The 10,102-nt window shown below is 32.9% G+C and overlaps 1 long non-coding RNA gene across 1 annotated transcript; it reads left to right on the top strand.

The window, feature by feature from the left end:
• The first annotated feature begins 998 nt into the window (after nucleotides 1-998).
• On the top strand, nucleotides 999-6,726 carry LOC134323556 (uncharacterized). The gene is made up of 3 exons (XR_010014062.1): nucleotides 999-1,036; nucleotides 6,519-6,564; nucleotides 6,681-6,726. It is a non-coding gene; the product is annotated as an uncharacterized LOC134323556 (long non-coding RNA).
• The last annotated feature ends 3,376 nt before the right edge of the window (nucleotides 6,727-10,102 follow it).

Here is a 10,102-nt window from a genome sequence, read left to right as displayed (position 1 = left end):
CCGCCTGGAGATCGAACACAGGACCTTTTTTGCTGTGAGGCAATAGTGCTACCCACTGAGCCACCGTGCAACCCATTATTATTAATACTATTATTGTTATTGTTTTTATTATTGTTGTTATTGTTATTCTTATTATTGTAGTTATTATTATTGTTATTCTTATTGTTGTTGTTATTAATATTGTTATTCTTATTATTGTTGTTATTATTGTTGTTATTATTGTTATTACTATTGTTGTTGTTATTATTATTGTTGTTATTATTAATATTGTTGTTATTATTATTAATATTGTTGTTATTATTGATATTCTTATTATTGTTGTTATTATTATTGTTGTAATTATTATTATTGTTGTTGTTGTTATTATTATTATTGTTATTAGTATTGTTATTATTATTATTGTTGTTATTGTTATAATAATAATAATTATTATTATTGTTATTATTGTTGTTGTTATTATTGTTATTATTAATGTTGTTGTTATTATTACTGTTGTTGTTGTTGTTATTGTTATTATTGTTGTTGTTATTATTATTACTATTATTATTGTTATTATTATTATAAATCTGCCCTATATTTAAGTGAATAAATGAATGTGTGTTACCCTGTTAAAGTAAAAATCTTTTCCAGATTTTATTTTTGTCTTGTGCTTGGTGACCCATGGCCCTGCTCTGTCCAGGTTAGTGATGCGGTTAGTACAATTGAAAAAAATAAAAGTCAAAACACTCTTGTTTTTTACTTTGTTCCCCTGTGGGGTTCATCTTTCAAAATCCCCTCCTTGTTTCCAGCATGTTGTACAGTGCTGCTCGGCAGGCACCTTCTGTCTTCAACCTTTACTTTACACAATGAAGACTAATGAATCATTAAGTAAACGTGTCACTATGCAGTATAAGCAGTTTTTTTCTGCTCCTTTTCCATCCTCAACAGGAAAAGTGGTGTCATTGACGCAGCGTGCAGGGAGTGCATGGGGAGCAGCATGTTAAATATTCAGAGAGGACAGCTGGAGGAGGAATAGGAGGATGTCCCTGAGAGAGAGGTAAATACCAAAGCCCTCCAGACAGCCTGGGGTGCACAATAAATCACACAGAGTAGAGTAATGGTTTGCCAAGAAGAACATGCAAAGGTTGGAATGTGTAAAAAAACTAGAGGTGTCACAATTCTGCATGCAAAATTTTTGGTTAAAACTGAACATTCTGAAGAAATATTCATGCATTTATTCATTCATTTTTTATTCATCAATTCATTCTGATCGCAGTGAGCCTGAAAATGCCTAAAAACATTCAGCACAAAGCATGAATACTCCCTGAGCAGGTCACAGTTTGTACTGGCATATTTGGGAAATGAGAGGAAAACAGCCATGTAGAGAACATGCACAAACTCATGACATGACCAACTCAGCAGCAATAGATGAGCGATCGTCTCTGACTTTACATCTACAAGGTTGACCAAATAGGTAGGAATGTCTAATAGAGTGGACAGTGAGTGGACACAATATTTAAAAACTCCAGCAGCGCTGCTGTGTCTGAGAATAGTCCACCAACCTAAAATGTCCAGCCAACAGCGCCCCGTAGGCAGCGTCCTGTGACCACTGGTGAAGGTCTAGAAGATGACCAACTCAAACAGCAGCAATAGATGAGCGATCGTCTCTGACTTTAATTCTACAAGGTGGACCAACTAGGTAGGAGTGTCTAATAGAGTGGACAGTGAGTGGACACGGTATTTAAAAATTCCAGCAGGGCTGCTGTGTCTGATCCACTCACACCAGCACAACACACACTAACACACCACCACCATGTCAGTGTCACTGCAGTGCTGAGAATGATCCACCACCCAAATAATACCTACTTTGTGCTGGTCATGTGGGGGTCCTGACCATTAAAGAACAGGGTGAAAGCAGGCTAAAAATCATGCAGAGAAACAGTCTACAGTCAGTAATTGTAGAACTATAAAGTGCTTCTGTATGGTAAGTGTATAGCTGATAAAATACAAGGAGGTGGTTTTAATGTTATGGCTCATTGGTATATACACTCTAAGTCCAAAGGTACATAGAAACCTGACCACCCAAACATCCTGTTGCCAACATATAGTACCAGAGGTAGCTCAATGGATTAGAAATGGAAAGGTTGATGGTTCAAGCCCCCACCACTGCCAGGTTGTCACTGTTGGGCCCTTGAGCAAGACCCACAACACGCACCTGCTTGGATTGTGGTCACAAATGTAAGTTGCTTTTGATAAAATGTCTTAAATGGTATCAATATGGAGTTTCAGCCCTTATCAAAACTTTTAAGCAAACATTTTTGTACAAGTGTTTGGGTTGTATGTATGGAAATTTGTTTCTGATTACTAAAAAGAACATCTGTATAGACAGGTATTGACTATACTCATTAAAGTTTTTCCAATTCAACTTATGGTGCACAGGGTGTTCACAAATTGTTGCCATCAAGTGTATATTATTTGGTCTCTACTTGAATTATTATTATTGTTCCCATACAGCTCTAGTCTGTATAACCACTGTGTTCTTCTGTTGTAACTGCATTAATGCAGAATTTTTTAAGATAAGTTCTTTGTTTCTGTAGCTCTGCAAAATCAAAAGAGCCCGCAGTATGATGTATTTTTTTTTTGTTCTGACACCCTTTTAACCGGTTTCAGAGGGTATAAGCCCTCTTTGCTGCATATTGTCTATTTCTTTGCAGTTTTCCTTTTTTCTCTTTCTTTTTCTTTCTTTATTTTACCATATCTGCCTCTAACTGGATGTCTCACGGCAATTCCTAAATAACTCATGCTTGCATCCAACTGTTCCTGGCTCCCCATTGTTTTATTAAACATGCTGTGTTATACTGAATGGTAATGATACTATAGGGTGGAGATGTGCATTAATAGAGTTTTGGTAAAAGTATTCACCACTTTTACCATTTTGGACACATTATAAATTCAAAAGTACTTTGATGTGCCAGTTTAAATAGGTTTGCCCTCATCTTTGCACCTATATCAGCGTTATTGGTGTACTGACAGGTTTTAGAGTGTTTCTCAGTAAAATTGAGCCCATATAGTCAAAGATTATTTAACGATCCCTCAATTCCAAAGATGGATTGGGGTTCATTTAAGTTCAAGCCACATCTTTTCACTTCACATTGTGCAGTCACGTTTAAAGAGGAAAGAGCTTTCCTCAAACTGTTGCCTTAAAGTTTAAAGCATAATTTTTTTATACAAATAAAATAATTTGATTGCAGACAGTTTGAAGATATTTCATGTTTTATCTGCTCAACTTCATTTCATGTGTTAATATACCTCCATTCCTGCATTTCAGGCCTGCAACATGTTCAAATAAAAAAGTTAGGACAGGGGAATTTAGGGCTAGTAATGTGGTGAAAAAAACTAAATAATGATGTGATTCCAAACAGGTGATGTCAACAAGCAATTGTAATAATGGTTTGGTACAAAAGCAACATCTAGGAAAGGCTGAGTCTTTGATGAACAAAGATGATCAGATGATCTTCAGTTTGTCAACAAATGTGTGAGAAAATTATTGAAATGTTTAAAAACAATGTACCTCAAGACAACAATTCACTGTACAAGATGTAACAGTTAATAACGGTGCATTGGAGCTTTTCCGTGTGGAAGGATACAAATTAGTATGATCTTTCATTGTTGGGGTAGGTTTTTAAAAATCTGTGGGCATGACCGTACTCAGTTCAGTCCAATGACTTTTCTGAGACACCAGATATCATTAAAGGTATGTGGGCTGGACACTGAAGATAAGTAGTCTTACAACTTTCAATTGAAACAGACTTAATTGAGACACAAAGTTTAATTTAACAAAGCAGACATTTGTTGGTTTTATAGGTACAGTGGGTCAATACTTGTTTAAAACACCTTTGGTTGCAGGTCTTCTGGGATTTGTACATCTTAATCCTAATTTCTTTTCCCATTGTTCCTAGATGGTTGTACATGCTCTGTAAGATTGCATTGTGGACACTCATAAACAGCAATTGATCATTTCTAGCTGTACAAGGTGTTTTTTTTTCATTTAATGTATACTAATCTGTTCTCGTCTTGCTTTAGTCTGTATAGCCACTGTGATGTTCTTTCTTTACTGCTTCAATGCAGAATTTTCAAAGGTAAGTTCTTTGTTTCTGTAGCTCTGCAAAATCAAAAGAGCCCGCAGTATGCTGGGGTTTTTTTTCTGACACTCTATTAACTTGTTTCAGATGGTACAACTATTTTTGCTGCGTATTTTGTATTTCTTTGTTGTTTTTCTTTTATCTCTTTCTTTCTTTTTTATTCTCAGACATTTTAGTGTATATGCATTGACTTGGAGTTTCTTAGCTTTAAACCTCTCCAGTGTAGCTTGGCAGTTTGATATATTGAAAGATAAACCTACATTTTAGTCTCAAATCTCTTCTCTTTAAAGGATTTGCCTTGTATTTTGTATTTTGCTTTACTTACACGGATCAGCCATAGCATTAAAACCACCTCCTTGCTTCTACACACATTGTACATTTTATCAGCTCCACTTACCATGTAGAAGCACTTTGTAGTTCTACAATTACTGACTGTAGTCCATCTGTTTCTCTTTGTTAGCCCCCTTTCATGCTGTTCTTCAATGGTCAGGACTCCCACAGAACCACCACAGAGTAGGTATTATTTGGGTGGTGGATGATTCTCAGCACTGCAGTGACACTGACATGGTGGTGGTGTGTTAGTGTGTGTTGTGCTGGTATGAGTGGATGAGACACAGCAGCGCTGATGGAGTTTTTAAACACCCCACTGTCACTGCTGTACTGAAGATAGTCCACCAACCAAAAACATCCAGCCAACAGCGCCCTGTGACCACTGATGAAGGTCTTGAAAATGACCAACTCAAACAGCAGCAATAGATAAGTGATCGTCTCTGACTTTAAATCTACAAGGTGGACCAACTAGGTAGGAGTGTCTAATAGAGTGGCCAGTGAGTGGACACGGTATTTAAAAACTCCAGCAGCGCTGCTGTGTCTGATCCACTCATACCAGCACAACACACACTAACACACCACCACCATGTCAGTGTCACTGAAGTGCTGAGAATCATCCACCACCCAAATAATACCTGATCTGTGAAGAACAGGGTGAAAGCAGGCTAAAAAGGTATACAGAGAAACAGATGGACTACAGTCAGTAATTGTAGAACTACAAAGTGCTTCTATATAGTAAGTGGAGCTGATAAAATGGACAGTGAGTGTAGAAACAAGGAGGTGGTTTTAATGTTATGGCTGATCGGTGTATATTGCCTTTGACCCTGACCAATTTCCCAATTCCCGCCATGAGCAACATCAACAAGTATGCTACATGATACAAATTTAAAACATGTTGCTTGGAACACTTAGACACTGTAACTACTATCTTAATTGTGTGCCTTTTTACCCTGCATTCTCTCTACATTTATGTTTTCCCAATTCCTGCTCCCGTGGCAAGTCATTATTTCCACCAGTTGCTTGTCACCCCCTATTAGTCTGTGTTTTCTAGTAAATTTTCATTTGTTGTTACTGGCACCTCAATCTTGTTGTGTATTATAGATTCAGCCTCAGTAACCCCCAGGACCTGTGTATTAACCTCAGCCTGGTGTACAATATTGCATGTCTCTTAATTAACATGCACTGAATATGCATCTGCACCTCACTCCTGTGCATGTATACAGTATTACACATCTTGTGTTTGCTCGCATTCAAAAGATTTATTATTCACTTGAGAACATATATGGAACGGCATGTCAGCTGAAAGACATTATGCAGTTTAAAGGTTTATTTCCATTTCTCTGTTGTCCTGTAATGTCGCTTTATTTACTCACAGAAAGTGCATGCTTAGATTTTACTATAGCAACTCTAACCCAAAGTGCATTTAAAATGTGAAAGTACAGAAAATTATGGTCAAATAAAATAAATAAAGGGATCACAAAGGCCATTATTATTATTTCATTATTTTTTTAGAATTTTGCGAGTACATAGTGAGTGCGGTGATCAGAGTGAATAAGAAGCTTTCCGCCCACACACAGAATAATCATCACTGCATTTATGATTTTCTGCTAAAAAGCCTGAGTACGTGTCTTCTTAAGCCCTTCTAACCCTCATGTTTAACCTAAAAGATCTATTTTGAATGTTTGACTCAAAAATAATAATAATTACTATTTTCTTCAACAGATTCATTTGTATTGTATTCATTTTAAGTGCTTCACCCTGGCCTGGCCTTAAAGAGAAAGAATGAGTAAAAAATATAATAATAATTATAATAATAATAATTATTATTATTATTATTATATTTTTTCAACATACTCATTTGTATTGTATTTATTTCCAGTGTTTAATACTGGCCTGGCCTTAAAGAGAAAGAATGAGAAAAAATTGTAATCATAAAAAATATTATTAAATATTTTATTAAAATAAATAATAATAATAATCATAATAATTATAATAATTATAATAATTATAATAATTATTATTATTATATTTTTTCAACATATTCATTTGTATTGTATTTATTTCCAGTGCTTTATCCTGGCCTGGCCTTAAAGAGAAAGAATGAGAAAAAATTGTAATTATAAAAAATATTATTAAATATTATAATTAAAATAAATTATTATTATTATTATTATTATTATTGGTATTATATTTTTTCAATATATTCATTTGTATTGTATTTATTTCTAGTGCTTTATCCTGGCCTGGCCTTAAAGAGAAAGAATGAGAAATGAGAAATAAATATTATTATTGAAATAAATATTATTATTACTATCATTATTATTATTGTTATTGGTATTATTTTTTTTTTTTTACATATTTATTTCAGTGCTCCAAAAATTAATTGGGCACACCTGTCTGGTAGGTACAGACCCTATTTTTAAAATGCAAATGCAACAAAGAAAGACTCTGTGATCTTTATTTAACTGATAAAAGAAAAGATATTTTCACTGATCAATTTAATTATAGTTTGTAAATAAAAACAAATTTCATACCTGCAGCACTAAAAAAATACAAAATAGTAAATACATACATAATACATTAATAAAATAAAAGGTTGCATGTGTCCAACTTGTAACCAATGTGGACACATTGACAATGTGGAAACAAAGACAGTTACTGTTGGCAAATAGCTAACCCAGGTCTCCGTGACCCAATATTCTGTGTGGCACCTTCTGCATTACAGTGCTGCCATGAACCATCCCATGATGGGTTTAATTTATTTAATAAATATCATTTTACGAATTTGTATATTATATAATATTGATTTATTTTTCTAAAAATTTGTAATTGGGTGAAATTAATGCTGTGATAAATATGAATAAATATGCATAGAACTATCAGACTTAATGATCAGAATTATAATACATTTTTACTAAAATAATCATACGTGGGATGTTGCCGTGCTAATGCTGCAAAGTTCAAAGCATTTATTTTATTTATTTAATTATTTGTTTATCTGGTCTTGAAATTATTTTTTTAATGATTCTATCAGCTTCCTGTGGTAACCTTGAGAGCGCGCGCACACACACACACACACACACATATACACACACAAATACAAACTATATGATTTATTAATACTTAAATATGGCATTTTGAAAATAGTGGTATTTGATGTGAGTCATCCAGCAGAATTCTTCTATGATGGTGTATGTATAATTTATTTGGTATATTTTATATTATCTTTTTATAAATTATTCAATACAAGGTACTGAGCAGCATGATGGCACAGCATGTGAAGTTTCTGTGTATTTGTTGTTCCTGTTGCTTTCAGACTATCCTGCAAAGTGACCACTGGCTCTTCTGTTACCTTGCCTCACCCAGCTGGAAATGATTTCTTGTTCCAAAACTTTACTTGTGCAATATGGAACAGTTGTCCTAACAGGGATGATTAGGAAATTTTCTGTGGTATGTCATTTAATGATTTTATTCCCTAAAACTGAGACATTCCTCTGTCTTCAGCAGATCCCTTGACTTTTCTCATTCTTTGTGTAGTGGATTTGACTTTTTAATGGATACAAACACTTTTCCTATCAATATACAGTCTATTACGCATAATGACAAAGTAAAAACATGTTTTATTCATTCATTCATTGTCAGTTTTACCACTGCTTTATCCTGTTTCCTGTTTAGGGTAATGGTGGGTCCAATTCACTTGGCAAACCCACTAACACAAACACACACACACACACACACACACAAACACACACACACCTAGAGCAATTTTGTACCTCCAATTAACCTGAAAGCATGTTTGAAAGCATGTAATTCATTATCAGTGATTATGTGTAGCTTGGTAGAAAAAATTGCAGTTATATTTATTCAAATCAACAACAGTGTGCAAAAAGTCAAAGAGGTCTGAATACTTTCTGATTCCACTGTATATCAGTAAAATAATAAGAGAATGTAGGTGGAGATAGTTTGAGCATTGTAAATGCTGTAAGTATCTCAGAAGCCCTAAAAACTTTGGCTTAAACACTTCAGAGGCTACAGATCTGCTGTCTGGAAATTTGCTTTAGGCCACTAATACAAAACGCATATTTGTTCTAAACTGCAGTGTTCATCTCAAGTCCATCCTAGATAAATTCTAAAAATATTTATGTTATTCTGTATGAAAAAAGGTAATAAATCTTTGGAATTGACCAATGAGCATAGTATTAATCATATTAGAAACACATAATGAAAATTTTCCTGATTGGACCTCTGCTATTATTATTATTATTATTTTATTATTATTATTATTATTATTATTATTATTATTATTATTATTATTATTATTATTATTATTATTATTATTATTATTATTATTATTATTATTATTATTATTATTAGTGTAACATAGACTTTAATTTTACTGTAATTATTCACCTGTTATTATTATTGTTGTAACTGTAGTCTTAAATTTTACAGTATTTACCTGTTATTATAATTATTAATAATAATAATAATAATAATAATATAATTATTGTAACTGTAGTCTTTAGGTTTACTGTAATTATTTACCTGTAATTATTATTATTATTATTATTATTATTATAAGTTTAACTGTAGTCTTTAATTTTACTATAATTATTCACCTGTTGTTATTAATATTATTAATTATTATTATTATTGTTGTTGTTGTTGTTGTTGTTTTGTGTAACTAGTCGTCTTTAATTTTACTGTAATTAATAAAGTCTGTAATAAAGTCTTGAATTTTACTGTAATTACTCACCTGTTATTATTATTATTTTTAGTGTAACTGTAGACTTGAATTTTACTGTAATTACTCACCTGTTATTATTATTATTAGTGTAACTGTAGTCTTGAATTTTACTGTAATTACTCACCTGTTATTATTATTATTAGTGTAACTGTAGTCTTGAATTTTATTGTAATTATTCACCTGTTATTATTTTTATTATTAGTGTAACTGTAGTCTTGAATTTTATTGTAATTATTCACCTGTTATTATTATTATTATTAGTGTAACTGTAGTCTTTAATTTTACTGTAATTATTCACCTGTTATTATTATTATTATTAGTGTAACTGTAGTCTTTAATTTTACTGTAATTATTCACCTGTTATTATTGTTATTAGTGTAACTGTAGACTTGAATTTTACTGTAATTACTCACCTGTTATTATTGTTATTAGTGTAACTGTAGTCTTGAATTTTATTGTAATTACTCACCTGTTATTATTGTTATTAGTGTAACTGTAGTCTTTAATTTTACTGTAATTATTCACCTGCTAACACCTTCTAAGAAAGAGCCGAATATCTACAGTATTTCTGATCACATTTAACTAACCAAGGCTGTATACCTAAACAATTATACCTAAATGCAACATGGACATGATGGAGCAGCTACACACAAGTCTAAGATTATAATGCAGATTGGAAATTATAGCTGATGTAGTGTGAAGCATGCTGCCTCTGGAGTCTGAAGCACTGGAAATTAGTTTTACGAAGCAAATCCCTCCAGTGATTTTTTAAAAATTCAATGAAAAGGCTTTTCAGAGGAGTGAGAAGGGTGGAGGAGTAGTGTAGTGTGGTCCATTGTCTTATCCATGCACCCTGACCACATGAATCCTATCTTGTCATGGTGTACTGTAATTACTCACCTGT

Source organism: Trichomycterus rosablanca, chromosome 11 (genome assembly GCF_030014385.1).
Source record: "Trichomycterus rosablanca isolate fTriRos1 chromosome 11, fTriRos1.hap1, whole genome shotgun sequence".
Taxonomy (NCBI): domain Eukaryota; kingdom Metazoa; phylum Chordata; class Actinopteri; order Siluriformes; family Trichomycteridae; genus Trichomycterus; species Trichomycterus rosablanca.
This window is presented reverse-complemented; position numbering and strand designations above follow the sequence as displayed.